The sequence below is a fragment of the Ursus maritimus genome, unplaced genomic scaffold (genome assembly GCF_017311325.1).
Source record: "Ursus maritimus isolate PB19 unplaced genomic scaffold, ASM1731132v1 scaffold_4, whole genome shotgun sequence".
Taxonomy (NCBI): domain Eukaryota; kingdom Metazoa; phylum Chordata; class Mammalia; order Carnivora; family Ursidae; genus Ursus; species Ursus maritimus.
In genome coordinates this window covers 37,470,257-37,485,504 of record NW_024426552.1, presented here as the reverse complement: position 1 = coordinate 37,485,504, position 15,248 = coordinate 37,470,257, and the positions used below count along the sequence as shown (strand labels likewise).

The following is a 15,248-nucleotide window of genomic DNA, read 5'->3' as shown; positions in this document are numbered from 1 at the left end:
ATACCCACAGGGACAATGCCATGTTCTCATGACACCTACATCATTTTAGGTTTGGTCCAAATACTACACACACATACACACACACACACACACACACACACACACACAAGCCACAAATACTATAGAATGATCCAAGCACTTTAGGTGTATTTGCTTTTGGTCATTGTATTTGAGTAAATTTTGTAATTTTTTTAATGGTTAGTGGGCAGATTCAAGACAGCTGCACACTCCGATGCTACGGCCATGAAGACGTGGAGCCTCTGTCACCCCTGGAATCTGGGTGAGTGTATGACTGCTTTGGGCAATAGCATGCAGCCACAATAACCTTGTGGACAGGGGGACGGTCTGGACCTTAAGAGGCTAGGAGTATCTACTTCCTGTTTCTCGGAACACTCTCTCAGGCAGCCCTGAGCCCCCGCATAAGAATCCTGATTCCCTGAGAGTGCTGTGCTGACTGACACATTTGGCATCCTCCTTGACAACCTCTGACCAAGCTCAGCCTTCAGTCATCCCCACTAAGGCCCCGGATGTATGAATGAAACCACCTTGGACCTTCCAGACCAGCCCTGCCACTGAATAGCAGAGCGGCCTTTGCCAAAACAGAATAGCTCAGCTGAGCTCTGCCTGAATTATTAACCCATAAGATCATGAAATATAATAAACTAAAGATGAATTCTACATATCTCCCAGTGCTTTATTTATTTTTTTTAGAAGATTTTATTTATTTATTTGTGAGAGAGAAAGAGTGAGTGAGCGAAAGAAAGCACTAGCACTAGCTGGGGGAGGGGAGAGAGGAGCAGAGGAAGAGGGAGAAACAGACTCCCCACTGAACAGGGAGCCTGATGTGGGGCTCGATCCCAGGACCCCAGGATCATGACCTGAGCCAAAGGCAGCTGCTTAACAGACTGAGCCACCCAGGCGCCCCCAACCCAGTGCTTTATTTAAATCATATTTTTATTTAAGTGAAGCCAATAAAAACGTTTTTGTCAATAACAACTGTATATAGTCGAGGGAACTTATTTGGTTTCCTGTGATAAATAGAACAGAATTCTTGCTTATAGATCTTACAATTTTGTCTCCTTAAATTCAAAATGAATATATTAAAGAATTCTAAAAACAAAACCAAAACAGAATAAAAGATGGAACCTTGCTTAAATTTCACCTTCTCAGAGAGGCCTTCCCTGACCAGCATCTTTTTTTGCGTGTGTGCGCACCTTTCCTTCCTGTCCTACTCTCCTTATTACACCGACATTTTTGCGTACCCCTTCCCTGAGTGTACTCTGGTTTGTTTCCTGCACAGATGACTGGCACATAATAGCCTCAACAAATATTTGCTGTAGAAGTAAAACTTTGTCTTCTTATCTGAAAATTATAAACTTGTTTTTTTTTTTTTTTTTTTAAGATTTTATTTATTTATTTGACAGAGAGACAGCCAGCGAGAGAGGGAACACAAGCAGGGAGAGTGGGAGAGGAAGAAGCAGGCTCATAGCCGAGGAGCCTGACGTGGGGCTCGATCCCAGAACGCCGGGATCACACCCTGAGCCGAAGGCAGACGCTTAACCGCTGTGCCACCCAGGCGCCCCTAAACTTGGTTTTAATAGTAAAAATACAAGTCACCCCAATATTTTTAAAGAGAAAGTTATTCTGACATTGTCTAAAGGTAGAAATTTTAATTTTTTAAGAAATGATTAACATACATTTAATAATGCCTTTATTTTTAGGGACATATATTTACTTGATATTCATGTATATAGCCAAAGCCACTTAAAGATGAGCTTACTATTAAGTATCATCTTAAAACTTGGCAGTTCTCTCTGGAGTTAATCAACTAACAATTTTTCTTTGTCTTCCCTTGATTTGTGTTTAATTTACATGACAGTAAATTGTACATGAAATACCAGTATTTCATGTGATTATCTGTATAATTCATGTTCACAAGGGTGTCAAGACATTTATTTTAGCACATGGGAGTTTACACTGGCATTGAAAGGTCATGTTGATAAAATTAATTGCCCTGTTTGACAAAGGGCGGAAAAGAATCTAGAAGGCCTTTAAGGAAAAAGTGAAATTAACTTCAAAATGGCAAAACATACAGTGGCTCCCCATTCCCTTTAAACGAACACACTATTATCAATCTTTTCATAAAATCTCAGTGTGGTACCATTTCCCTATTAAATCTTTCTGCAAAGAGAGTGGAGCTATTTTGTATGCTTATCCTTTGTTCTCCTACCCCTTTCTCTTCCCTGTGTTTACATTACAAGGGGGAAGTTAAGAAAATAAAAGGGGAAGCCAACTGAGAAAGGCCACATAGAAGATTTGAAGCTTCAGGAGTAGGAGAGAGGAGAACAAATCCTCTAGGCATGTTGCTGGCGCGGAGAACAATACATTTCCGGCGCGGAGAACAATACATTTCCCTTTAACATGCAGTTAAACTGCTGGAGAAGCTACATCATTATTTTCCTGAATTAATTTCTCTCTCCTATGCAACAATGACTGTTCTTCTTATCAACCACTCTCATAATGGGCAGTAAACAACCAACCACCTCAGCAACATATATTATTAAGATTCTTCCTTTTTCAGGCCAGCTGTCCCTGCAATTATATTTTACAAATACAATTCTACACAGCTCCTCTCAGTTGAACACAATAATGTAATTTTACTGAATGACTCTGCAGAAGGCCTAATTATTTCTTGAAGCAGGGCTCCTGATGTTATTTTGCATTTAATTCATGACCACATGCTGAAGGTTATCATCTGTGCAGCAACCAATTGGAATGTTTTCTAAAAAGTATTTCACGTACTTTTTAACCTGTGGCTTTTAAAAACAATTGTTCTTTGCTTTGTTTCTTGAACACACCTGAAGGGCTCAAATAGAATAGAGAATTAAATTATAAACCATATATGTTGAATTAAATCCATTTTAATTCAAAATATGTATTAATTCTAGTATTATTGAAAGTGTGCCTGTGTCATCCAATCAATTACCCGTATAGTTTATTTTAATAACAAAATAAACTTGCAGATCTGTGTCAGCGACTATTCATTTATGGAATAGTTCCTGAAAACATCAATTAAAAATGATCTTCTCTTCTTGAAATATCTAGATCTTATTCAAATTTCCTTGTGGCATACACTATATATTGTTCATCACATGTTCCCCTAAACTGTAGTAATTTTTTTACAGTGACACACATAATTGTCTGCATATACTTCTCTTCCATTTGAAACTATATTGATATACAAATAAACACAAGAAAAGTAATAGTTAATATATAACAGTGCTTACTATGTACCAGGAATACATCACCCTTTAGATATGTTATCTCCCTAAATCTTCACTATCGTCCTGGGTGAAAATCTCATTTTACAGGTAAGAATTTCAAAACTTGGGAAGATTTAGTAGCTTGCAAAAAAATAGGCAGTAAATGGAGAACACAGGTTTCTAGTCAAGAGATGTGCTATCACTGATCTAGTTCGTAACGCTCTATGTGCTGACATATATTTAGGTTAGATTTCCAATTACTGAGATATTACGTGTGTGTGTGAGAGTGTGAGATCTTCTGCAAGATGTGTGTGTGTGCGTGTGTGTGTATAGTATATTATAAGGGTATTATAAGGGTTACATCAAAATTTCCCATATGGATGTTGGGTCTTTAAAAACAGGCAAACCCAGCAGTAATAATATTAACAAAGTTCATTTTTACATTCTAGAATAGATACTGTAATAAAATTTATCTTTCCTATAAGATTTCTTTACCTGGGGAGATTAAGTGTTGTGCATTACTTTCCTATAGATGGCAATAAAAGTGATTCACTCTCTGATATAGTCCTTTGTTACATTTGAGGGAGAAAACTCTGCTGTTCAAGATTGAAGATAAAAATTGTATTTAGAACAAGAATACAAGAAAAAATAAAGCTACAAATAGTAGAATAATAGTAAACTTAAAATATAAACATGTTTTATAGAAAAAGTATCTTGTCAAATGGTCCTGGAACTCTAGCAGATCTTTCCATAATCTAGGCTTATTCTCTGGGTACGGAGGTACATTTGTTGAAATGGCATTAAAATATACCTATAAACCTCACAAATTCTACCACAGAGGCTTGTCTATAAAAATAATTAGCTATTAGTCAGCTCTGACTGCAAGGATATATTTATTTATATCACCTAGGAAGTATTTAATTCACATAGAATTTGCCGATGTTATGACAAGTGTAATTCCAAACCAAGAAGACAAATATCTATGTTAATGCAGTTCACAAAGAAAATATTTTTCTGTTCCATAGAAATATTGTTAAAAGTCATTTCCTTAGTATGCAAATGATGAAAGTCAAGTAGTTGTGACTTTTGTGATATTACATACAGATATGTCATTGAAATGTTTTAACTTACCAATAATAACTGAAGAAAACGTTATTAATGGTTCCTGTTTTAAAATATTAACTGAACTAAATAATACTTTTCAATAAAACTTACAATAACAGTATAAAAATAAATCCTGAGATCTATTTTACAAAATTATAGCGAAAGAAAGGACATGTGATTTCAGTAAATACCCTTAGACTGCAATGCTATTAACCATGTGATTAATATAGTTATTTCTCTGATTTATATCCAGGTGGATGAAATGATGAGTACGATTGATGAAGTCATCAAAAATATGAATATTGAAGACAAACTTTATCACAAGAGACTTACTGTACTGTAAACTTGAGATGCTATGGGCATATGAAGAAGCATCCTGTGAATAAAATGGTAACTGTCTTTTTATGCCTTAATACATTCAAAAAATATTTTTAGGGTATTTTTAAGTACTGGAGAAGATAAATAAAATTCAGATATATGACTTCTAACACCCAGAAACAATCTATAATTTAGGATTAGGGAACAGAATGATTCTAGTTGTGAGAGGCTAATACCCAGTCTGTATGATAATAATAATGAAATAATAGAATAGTCTTTTAAGTTATTTGTCTGGCTTGATGATGAATGAATTATTCATATTGTGTTTTGGCAAATATAATTGGTTGTATAGTAATAGACTATTAATGTGAATGAAAGTACTATATTTCTACAAAGGAGACGATGCTGTAAAATGGTTTCAGCCATGAGTCTGGTGCAATAATTTTGTTATATACTAAAAACTTTAGTCAGTCAAGTAACTGGTATAATACACTTAGAATAAAACATTTGAGTGACTAATCATTAGGCTACATTAAAGGGGAAACTTTGAGCCTCGCTACCAAAACTGAGAATACAACTTTGTTAGGAATTCATGAAAAATTCTTCAAAAAGAGTGAATTTAGATCATGTTACAAAGAACACCTCAATCTATTTCTCAAAGAAGAAATTTGAGTTCCCATTCTTTAATTAAATCAATAAAATTAGAAATCTAAAAAAAAATCTCAACAAGTCAAAAATAAACACAAAAGATGAACAAAGCACAACAAATCTGGGCTAAAAAGTACTGTATAAAATAGAAAATAAATTACAATGCCTGATGATTTGTCAACCAACATCATTGTAAAACACATGTGTCCAAAACTATATCAGAGGCACAAGCGTAGTTTCATATATTTTAATAATTCTAAATAGAGAATGAAAAGAATTTAAATAGTTAATAGGTCACACAAAGAACAACAATGTATACTTCCAAGAGGTAGGAAAGCGATTCCAAAAAATTGAGGCAAAAATTATTTTTTTAAAGTACAATTAGTTTTAAAAAGATTTTTGGAAAATAATGGAATAAATGAAAACTCTTTTAATCTAATTTAAATTCATATCCATAATGAAATACTGATTTCTAAGATACCTTATAATCTTTCAAATATCCCTAATCTGCTCCCAGGGCCAGCCAACAGCAATAGTCATGTGAGTGACTCCACTTTGGAAGTAATTTTTCTAGTCAAGTTGCTTTAACTAATACATTTTGAAGGAGAAACAATCTATTCCCACCACTTAATACTTCAATTGCATAAATGGGAGCAAATGCATAGCTCTTGTTTTTGAAGCCACTGAATTTTGGGAGCAAATTGTTATATAGCAATAGATCTTTACTAAAACAGTTTATTCGCTTGGAATCCCTTTGCAATTTCTTATATTTTTTCAGACACCTTTCTTCTTGCAATGGGTTCTCAATTTTGACTTTCAAATTCTATAATTATGGAGAGATTATATATAAGTAAAATCAAATTGAAAAATANGGGAAAGATTTCAATATATGACTGCATGTATTTATTTACAAGCGTTGCAATAATGTTTAAAGGATATTTGATAACACAGGAAAGAAACTCATGAGTTAATATGAAATGAGAAAAATTTGATGAAAATCTTTATTTTGCTTTCTTGGCCACACCATGGCCCAGCCAATACCATCTAAATCCAAATCAGCATCTGGTCAGCTGAACATCAGTGGGGAACACACCACCTTGATTGTTCTCACTATTAATTCATGAAATTATCCTTGACCATTCATGTCCATAATGGTATCCTATCTCTAGTCCTTTCTTTAGTCCGTTCACTCAGTCATCAGAGGCATCATTTCAGACTGTGGGGACTATTTACCTATCTTCACCTGCCCTCACATCCTCTGCCCTCCTGCCTACTCCTACAGCTCGCCCTCTCACCTGTCTGAGGAAAGCAGTCCCATCCCCTTCCTTGCTCCTGGGCATCACAGTTCTCGGTCTTTCTTACACCACCAGATTTTTGTTCCATTTAAATGATTTTAATTAGCATTCAAACCAGATATTATTTTTTAAAAGAAGAGTTGATACATTATTTTGGCCTCACTTTCCATCTCTTTCTGAAACATCCCTCCACTTTTTCTCTTTTTTCTTCTTCCTTTTTTTTTTTTTTTTTTGGTCTCCTTTCAGCAAAACTTCAAGAAAGAGTGACCCTCATGTACTCACTCTAATTCTTCTTGTCCCACTCTCCCTTCATTCCACTTTACCCAGTTTTCTTTGCTAATGCTCCATGGAAACAGCTCTCATCAAGGTCACTGATGCCCTCCTCATTTCAAGTCCAACAGTCAGTTCCTATTTATTGTCACACTTGATCTAACAGCAAAATTTAACAGAGTTGAAACTCTCCCCTGTTTCGATAGATAAACTTGTTTTTTCTCTTCGCTCACTGGTTCCTGGTTCCTCCTGCCCCATGGCATTTGCTGGTTCATTCTCTTCTTCATACCCTTTTAACATTGAAGAACTTCAATGCTTAGTCCTTGGTGTCTTCTCTTCTCTCCCCACACTCTACATCTTTGCTGCTTTATATGGCCTTCTGGGTTTAAATAACTTCTACTCCCAGATGGTCTATATCCAGACCAGACTTTTCCTCTGGACCACACAATTCTATATCCAACCCCATGCTCAACTTTTACATTTGAGGGTTTAACGCACATCTTAAACTCATGTCTAAATCCAGTTCCTGGTCTTTATATCCATCCATGGATTCCTCTGCCTTAGAATACATAGTTGTCGCTCCTATACTCTGTTGCTCTGGTACAGAGTAGTTGTGCCATCCATATTTATTAAACTAAATAATAAATGAATACATGAATCAAATTTTCAGGGCACAAACACAGGTATACAAATACCAAACTAAAATGCAGTATATCAAATCAATATCTGAGTTGTACTGATCCATAAAGGTGAAGGGAATACAACTGTTACTATTTGTTTTATTAAAATTTTCCACGATTGTTATGTACTGCTCTTACAATAGAAGAAAAAATTTAAAATACAATCCTTCTAGATTTTAGGACACATAAAGGATGAGCTTGGATGAGTAAACTAATGAAAATACTGCGTTAGCAGAATTATATATTAGAATTTATGATTATGTTTATAAGATTATCAGGTAAAGTTTCCTTTTGATCCATCAAAAAGAAAAAAGCATGTCAACAAAAAGTAGTATTAAATAAATTTTACTATTTTTCTCATTTATGAAAAATACAAAAAAATATTTTTGCCTTTTAATTGCTATACCTGAAATCTAGGGAAGTGACTGGTACCGGGAAATAAGTTTTTTCATTACTAACCATGCTGTTTTAATCTTTTTTAGATATATTTATTTATAAGTAACTGACGTTCAACATTGTATCGATTTTTTATTTTATATCCCTTTGGGCCTCTCCATATCGATATTTGACTAACAGTAATTTAAATTATCAAGCCAAGTTTCTGTTAAGATAATATATAATTCAGGTATTTGACCTATTCAAATCCTTCCACCAAATTACTTTAGCAAAATGAAATACAATTTTTAAGTTGAAAATATGAGCATTTTAACCATGGGTCAGACAAGGTAGTCAGCTTTTACTTCCTTCTGAGTTATATCTGCATTGTGTTTGTGCTCATGGAATTAATCAATGGGTACATGGAGCAGATAGGGCTAAGAGACTCTAAAATGATAGTCAAGGCTACACTAAAAACAGCTCAGTGTTCTAACAACTGTGTCATCTGCATTCCTCATGGAAACGAGCATTGAAAAGTTCTCGTAAAAATAGATCTGATAACATGCACTCATGTATGCCCAAGTTAGGTTTAAAGTCTATATGGTTTTTCCTTCTTTCTTAACAAAGGCTGTGGGGTTTCACGCTTTTTAATGAATAAGGATGTCCAATTTGTACGACATGCCCATAAAACTGAATGTTTGCTTATTTATTTTTAATTTTGCTCCTTTGGGAGCATAGTGGTAATGAGCTTAGGCTCTAGTTTTGGGTTAACTGTGTGACCTTAGATTATTAAAGAGTTCTGTGACTTAGTTTCCTCATTGTAAGACAGACATTAAAATAGCACTTAATCCATTATCACTATTTTGAGGATTAAATGAAATAATACATGTAGTTTTTGGGACATTTCATGAGGCGTGTTCCTAACAACTAGGACATGCAGCATTAGACATTTTACCTACATTGGGGTAATTTGCTCTTTCTTTCTTTCTTTCTTTCTTTCTTTCTTTCTTTCTTTCTTTCTTCTTCCTTTCCTTTCTTTCTTTTTTAGATTTTACTTATTTATTTGAGAAAGAGAGACAGAGATAGCTAGGGAGAGCATAAGCAGGGAGAAGAGGGAGAAGCATGTTCCCTACCAAGCAGGGACCCCGATGTGGGGCCTGATTTCAGAACCCTGGGATCATGACCTGAGCTGAAGGCAGACACTTAAACAACTGAGCCTTCCAGGTGCCCCAATTTACTAATTCTTCATATACATATTGTATTAATTTGCCACAATAAAATACTAGACAACAGTAATATATTTTTTTTCATGGTTCTGCATGCTAGAAGTCCAATACTGACATGTCAACAGGATGGGTTTTCCCGAATCCTCTCTCCTTGGCCTGCAGATGGCTGCCATCTTGCTATGTCCTCATATGGTCTTTCCTCTGTGTGCAGGCAGTCCTGGTGTCTCTCTTGAGTGCCCAAATTTTCTCTTTCTATGGCACAAGTCAGATGAAATTAGGGTCCACCTTAAAGACCTCATTTTTACTTAATTTCCTATTTAAAAGCCCAATCTTCAAAGCAGTCATGTTCTGAAATTAGAGAAATTAGAAATTAGAGCTCCAACATATGAATTTTGGGGGAGACATGGGTCAGCCCATAACACATGTACAAATATGACAAAATTCCCTAGACATTGTCTCTCTGGTGTGAAGCTCTTTAAATCTCTATATTATTTAATTGTTACAATAATCCTAATAAAGGATGTAGTATTTATTTATTTATTTATTTATTTATTTATTTATTTGGCTTCCAAGGCTGAGATATAGGTTACTTTATTTAAAGGGATTAAAAAGATGGTAAGGGGTGCCTGGCTGGCTAGTCAGTGGAGCATGGAACTCTTGATCCCGGGATTGTGAGTTCCAGCCTCATGTTAGGTGCAGATATTACTTAAAAAAATAAAATCTTAAAAAGAAAATTAAAAAAAAAAAAGATCAGTTTAGAGTTCAGGTTTTGAACCACATCTTTTTTCAGACTCAAAAGCCAGGTCTTTCCTACCCCATTATGGTTTATCCTAAATTGATCCATTGTTTTTTATTGGTCAGTTCACGTGCCAGATAAGTAACAACTATGTTATTGTAGATGTGTTTTCGTTTTTGTTTACTTTTTCATTGTCTCCATTGGCCAAGCTGTTTTATCAATTTGTGTATAGATGTAACCTTGTGGAATTTTATTTTCATTTTACTAGAGTGATTAACGTTTTAAATTTATCAATGATTACCAAAATAAGAATCAATTAAGCTTTCTTACAACATTTGCCATTTCTTCACTAGACTCACTGGAGCCAGGACTGGGCTGTTTTTGACTAGGTAGCCATTTTGGATGATGGGGAAATGAGATTAAGATTGTCAGGAATTCCTGAAAAATGAGAATAACTCACACAAGTTTATTGAAGATAAGACTGAATAAGGCATGGAGTTTTGGATTCTGCTGCCCTATCTTTACCGTTGCTATCTTCTTCTATTTAGCTATATTCCTAACGTAGACTAATTTACAAATAGAATGAACGTTATGGCCACTTCCTTTTTAAGAAGCATTTGTTTTGGGGATGAAAATAGGACTAATAAATTAGCCCCCCCCCTTTTTTTTTAATGGATTGTGAAGGCAGCACTGATTTTCAAAACAACATTGATTTTAACAAATAAATGTTGTCATCTCAAGTGACTCATTTGGTAGGAACTAGTTTATATGCCAATTTCTAGTCTGTTCTAAGTGGATAGTCTCATAAAAACATAAATTTTGAAATTTTCTTTTCATGCTATTAAGGCTTTTTCGTTCCCTGTGACAATATCCACTGAGCACTGTGAAAAACATGATCACAATAACAACAGTTTTCAAAGAGAAGGTACAAAAAACTCCTTTTCCTTCCCCACCAATTTTTTTCCTCCTTTTGTTGAGATTTCCTCTTTGTAGACAATTTTCACAATGAAAATAGAATAGTCTCTTTGCTATATCTCTTTACCAGCAAGTTACTCTAAGTTTCTAAACTGTGGCAGTTTGTAAATTTGATAATATATGACTTTATATTATTATGCAACCAGGTACAAATTACTTAAAGACAGTGAGAGAAAGCCCAGCTGACTACTCAGCTTATCTTAGCAAAATTTTATTTAAATTGTATCATTTATGACTTGTTATAATGGTGATACTTGGGAATTTAGGAAATCATAAAGATTTTTCATATCTGAGCTGTAACGGATTCCAGACAAAAGTAATATTATGTCTATAATACTATGTCATTCTCATATAAGAATATGGTGAGAATTAATTAATGTACATATACATACATACAGAAGACCTAGATTAGTGTCAAGTCCATGGTAAGTACTATTTATATGAAGATAGTTATTATTATTAGTGTGGGAAGGTGATCGCTTTGTATTTTTTGAATTTGTTGCCTTGTGAAGGCTTTATCATTTATCAGAGAAAAAAGTTAACATAAAGGCTTTGTATAATTAGACTCAGTAATAACTTTTAAAAAGGTTTAGGACGCTTATTATTTATAAATGGAATACTTTCTAAAAGGGAAATGAATCCAAATAGTACTTGAACAAATAATACCATTTTACTTGGTTTTAAATAGTTTATACATTTGTACATAATTTTAACCATGAGAACATTTTCATATCAAAATGACAAAATATATCAATCAATCCAATTTAGAAATATATGTAACTCTAAAAAGCACAGTTGAATTTCATTTCTGAGGTTTAACACTGAATTTGAGGTGGATTAAAATTCAGATACCACAAAGCTAACTTTTCTATAAGAGAAATAGTAAATTATTTTTGGAGAAGTAAATTAATTTTAATAACACTGATGTTCCTTAACAATTTTTGGCAAAATATACATTCAATATTAATAACAGAATTAATAATTTTTAAAAAATACTTATTTATTAGAGAGAGAGAGCTTGAGTGGCAAGGGCAGAGGGAGGGAGAATCCCAAGGGAATCCTCGCTGAGTACAGAGCCCAATGCAGGACTCTATTTCATTCCTGAGATCATGACCTGAGACGAAACCAAGAGTCAGAGGCTTAATTGACCACACCACCCAGGTGTCTCAACATTAATGATTTTTGAAATTAAAGTATCACAACATTTCTCAATATTCTATCTTTTCCATCAACCATCCTGGTTAAAATACTTTAAAGGCAATCTTTCTTTCATTGACTACATCCCTTTAAGAAACAAAACAAAAACAAACTTTTGAAAATGAATTGGAAATGTACGTTTAGTGAATCTGGATTCGTATTTTACATTTTGTTACATCGTAGAGTTTGTAATTAGGTGTATCTTATAAAATGGAAACACTCCTTGATTGTGTTGAAATAGGATCATCCAAGCAAATGAAATATCATTTTGAACTTTATCAATCTAAGTTTCCAAAGCAAGCCGATAAAAAGGCTCCCTAGTAAAAGACTTTCTAAAGTACGTACAGTGCCTCAATTCTTGTAAGTTTTCCTGAATTGGATGTAAAGGGTGATTAATTGAAGTGCTGATTGTAAAATGATTTTCCTCAGGGTACACAAGTAGAACCAGTCATCTATGTAAGTCTACAAGTACTTTCCCAATGTACAATAGTCATGAGTACAAATTGTCCCCTGAAATTGAGGCAATTCATTTCTACTTTGAAAAATTAATGTGTTCGAGGGGGAAAAAAATCACTAGTACTGCATTATTTCTATTTCCAAAAATTCATGCTGAAGTCATAACTAGCACCCAAATTTCATACACACCCTCCCCCATCTTCTTTCTCCTCCTCTTCTTCCTCCCCTTCTTCCTCTTCTTCCTCTTCTCCTTCTTCTTCTTCTGCTTTTTCTCCTTCTTCTTCTTTTCCTTCTCCTTCTCCTCCACTGCCACCTCCTCCTCCTCCTCCTTCTTCTGATTGATTCTTATTGATTGATTCTTCTATTGATACTTCTTCTATTGATATTTACTAATTGATATGTGCAAATCTATTGTATACTAGACTTTTGTTATCTGTGGCATTGAGATTTTTCAGAGCGAAGCCAATTTCACAGATCTGAATTAGTATTAGAGTTTAGTGTGCTTATTACAAAACTTCCCTCTGGATCAAAAAACAGAGCACTTCCAGGTAAATATGCAAACTGTTACGTCTTCAGTAAAAAAAAATAGACTTTCTAACAGGGTCTATGAAAGCCATTTCATTTCTATTGTATTCAGTTTTGTCTTTGAACTAACATTCTATTAATGTTAAAATGAAATGGGCAAGTACTTGAATTTATGCCAGTTGCATCTCTGGGCAATTATCTATATAGTTAAAATTATTGTCCTTAGAATTAGGCAAAATCGTAAAGCTTGCTTCTCAAACTTTGCGACTAATATAAATTTGTGTTAAATTTCTAAATAAAACGCATTTTTGAGGGAAAATCTGAACTTTTATAAAACAAGAATATAGTACTTCTAGATGTCTTTTAGGAAAGGTCTACCTGCACTTGCAAATCTCATCACTTCAAATAAAGGAGTGAGCCAGAAGTTAAGCAAAAATAACACGGGGTAACTCCTTTCAAAAAAAAGGAAGAGTGAGGAATGTAGCTCTCGGGCTTCTTAGAAGGCACATGCGCTCTAAGGCAGCAACATTATGAACAGCTGTTTGCCACCATGCTTAACTTGGCTGTGAATATCCGAAATAGTTGTCCGTGGTAATAGGAAATCCACGGTTATTTTACACCTTGAAAGAAGCTTCAGTTCCAGCCTATCAAAGCTCATTCTTTCCTGGAGGAAGCTCAGAATTACACGGTTTCCACATCTGCGGAGCATGTTGTGCTTCTCAATCATCTAACTGCACTAAGACGGGCACAATAAGATCACTCAGCAGGACAGGGGCGGGGAGGGACGGGGAAACAAAAGTACACCACACGGGCACTGGATCACAGGCCGGTTTTCAGCCTACATAAAACTGTTAGTGGAACCATGAACAAGAAACTTCGCTGTGACTGTCGTAACTAGCTCGACCTACTAGAAAAGGAAATTCTCTGCATTTTCCTATCGTCAAGACCTTCTTGGTGTTTTATATAATTACAACGTCTTTTAGATCTTTATAGAGGGAAATATTATTCAGTGATAACATGGGATCCTCGTTTTATTATAAAAAACTAACATTAGTCAAATTTTACCAAGAAGCTTTCTTAGAAAAAAACTTTCATTGGTTTAATGATATCTTTCTTTTTTTCTTATTTGAATGTTTTTATCTCAAAAGGTTAGAAAACAATTCATGGTACTTAAGAGATTTTGCAGTATTCCTGAGAATACCTGAGTATCAGACATAAAAGCTACTATGGGAGAAAAATCATTAAAAGACATTTTAAAGGTATCTTAAAAAACAATGGTTTATTCTAAGTTTGGGGATTTTTTTTATTACAATTTGTACAATGAGTTTTCATCTGTTTATGAGTAGAAAAACTAATGAAAAGGACATATAAGATCTAGCTTCAGGAACAAATAAACACTGACCACTCTCCCAAACAAATTTTTCAAAGGCAATAATCTTTAACTTAAGTAGTCACTGGAATGCTCTCTAGAAGACCAAATTCCTCTTTGGTTAATTGGGCTTCGTCAAGTGGAATGGGCAGGAAGAAATTGAAGGTATATTTGGTTTTTTTGACATGTCTATCACCAGCTCTGAATGCTCCTGGATCAGGATATGTTGGGAGCTGGATGGACATGACTAACCCACATTTGATAAGACTAATTGAATCTGGGTTGAAAAAAAAATGACCTTTGAAAACCAACCGCAAGTTTGACCAGAAAGGTTTCCTATCCATCAAAACTTGTTCTCCGAGCATGTTTTATGAGACAAGCAGCAGCAACTCATTTGTCTTTAATATGAGTTTTGAACACATTGGGTAAATCAAACTCAGGAATATACGAGAGGAAAATATAAAGAAATTTACAGTGAAGCAAAAAGATAACAGGGAATAAAATTTATGCTATAAGGTACAAGTGCACAATTCTTATTTAATGAATTGTTGGCAAATTGTCATTTATCTAATAAGAGTAGTTCATCTTTTTTTGGATTGTGTCTACATGATAGCTTCACCAGAACGGAAAGGGGAAGGAAAGTCTTTTGATGGTGACTTGGTGGTTATTAAAAAAACAAACAAAAAATCTCAAAACAATTTCATCAGAATCAGAATCTGCCTATATTAAGACAGGGAATTCCGCTGTTTACCATTTCTCTAAGAACTTCAGGGGACATAAGCTCAGTGATGGCAAAAAGATAAATGTGCCA

The 15,248-nt window shown here is 34.5% G+C and overlaps 1 long non-coding RNA gene across 3 annotated transcripts in view; it reads left to right on the top strand.

The window, feature by feature from the left end:
- Nucleotides 1-15,248, top strand: part of LOC103675543 — a 38,028-nt gene that overhangs the window by 10,048 nt on the left and 12,732 nt on the right. For 2 of the 3 annotated variants that reach the window (XR_571879.1, XR_571883.1), the window contains exons 1-2: nt 118-280; nt 4,621-4,757. This is a non-coding gene — a long non-coding RNA (uncharacterized LOC103675543). Of the gene's footprint in view, nt 1-117; nt 281-4,620; nt 4,758-15,248 lie in introns of those variants that run through there. The other variant, XR_005832149.1, reaches the window with a different exon arrangement.